This window comes from Furipterus horrens, unplaced genomic scaffold, assembly GCF_987537825.1.
Source record: "Furipterus horrens unplaced genomic scaffold, mFurHor1.1.pri manual_scaffold_6, whole genome shotgun sequence".
Taxonomy (NCBI): domain Eukaryota; kingdom Metazoa; phylum Chordata; class Mammalia; order Chiroptera; family Furipteridae; genus Furipterus; species Furipterus horrens.
Genome location: NW_028327176.1, coordinates 69514883 through 69516760, shown reverse-complemented (window position 1 = coordinate 69516760; position 1878 = coordinate 69514883).

Sequence of the window (1878 nt, the reverse complement as noted above, 5' to 3'; positions counted from 1 at the left end):
TTTTGTCCCCTTTGGTTCTATCATCTTATTGTTGGTGTTGGCTGTCCTAGGATATCACTGGCTGTCTGAATCCATGATTCGGTTACCCAGAGGTAGGCAAACTTTCTGTAAAGGGCCAGATAGTAAATATTCTAGGCTCTGCAAGCCATAAAGGGTCTTAGATGCATTTTCTTCTTTTTTTCCCCCAACTCAAGAAATATATAAAACATTCTTAGCTCAAAAGCTATACAAAAATAGGCCAGATGTGTGGCCATTGTTGGCTGAATCCAGCGTGTCATCCAATATGGAAGCCATAGAGGTTCCCTCATGACTAAGACGTACATAGGTTTTTGAAAACCTTCAACATATTGCTTAAGAATATAGAAGGCCACACGTGTAGGGCTCTGTGTGTGCTCAGGGAAGACCTGAATTCCCTCAGCTTTCACCTCTGTCTGACCAGGAGGATCTTCACAAGCAAGAAGTGAAGACTAAGGCAGAGCTAGCTGTAACCTCCTTCCTGAGCATGAAGCCATGCCACACACATGTGCGTGCGTGCACACACACACACACACACAGTCTCTTGGCAAAGACTAGGGGACTTAGTGGTTCCAGGCATTTAAGGAAATCTCTATTAAATCAAATGACCACTAAGTTAACTGAGCAGAGACTTCAGTGGCCACACATAACAAAGAATACACATTTTACAGGATTAGTTAGAGCTACAACAATAAGTCCTGGAGAGGAGGGAGTATGTGGTTTCCAAAGTTGCCCCCTTATATTGTTAAAATTTTCCAGTTTCAACACAAATTATGGGGTGTGCAAAGGAAAAAGAAAGTATGGCCCATGAGGGGAAAGGCAGTCAATCGAAATGGCACCTGAGGAAGTCCAGGCATTGGAGTTATTACACAAACACTTTAACTCAGCTATTTGACATGTGTTTAAAGAACTAAACAAGACTGAGAATGATGTGTCACCAAAGATAGAATATCATTAAAGAAATAGAAGTCGTGTTTTAAATAGAACCAAGTAGAAATTTTGGTACTGAAAGTACAATGATACAAATGAAAAATTCCGTAGAGGTGTTCAAAAGCAGGTTTGAGCCGGCAAAAGAAGGAATCAGTGAATCTGAAGTTAGTTGAGAGTATCCAGTCTGGAACAAAAAGAAGAAGGAAGGGGAGGAGGAGGAGGAGAAGAACATAGATCTGTCCAGAGGCATGTATGTATACCCACATATACATAACAGGGGGTCCTAGAAAAGTAGGGGAAGGAAACATTGGAAGAAATAGTGGCCAAAAAGTTACCCACTTTGATGAAAAACATTTAAAATGCATGTGAGAAATCCAGCAAACTAAGTAGGATATGCTCAAAGAGATCCACACCAATATACAATAATCACTAAGAAAATCACTTCAATATGTATAGTAAAAAAGACATGGGAACTAAAATGCTACACTAGGAAATAACTTTAACAAAAGTGAAAGCAGTAATGAAGAAATGAGGGGAGATAAAGACAAATAGAAAACAAATATCAAAATGGCAGATAAAAATCCTACCTTATCAGTAGTTTCATTAAATGTAAATGGATTAAACACTTCCATCAAAAGGCGCAGATGACACCCTGGCCAGTGTGGCTTGGTTGGAGCATCGTCACATACACCAATAGGTCATGGATTTGATTTTCAGTTGGGGCACATACCTAGGTTGCAGGTTCAATCTTGGGTTGGAGCATATATGGATGGCAACTGATCGATGTTTCTCTCACATCAGTGCCTCTCTCTCTCCCTTCATCTCTCTAAAAAGCAATGGAAGAATGTCCTCTGGTGAGAGGGGAAAAAGGCACGGATGGTAAAATGGATTAAAAAAGAAAAGCAAAACTACCATGATCTACCTCTATGCAAT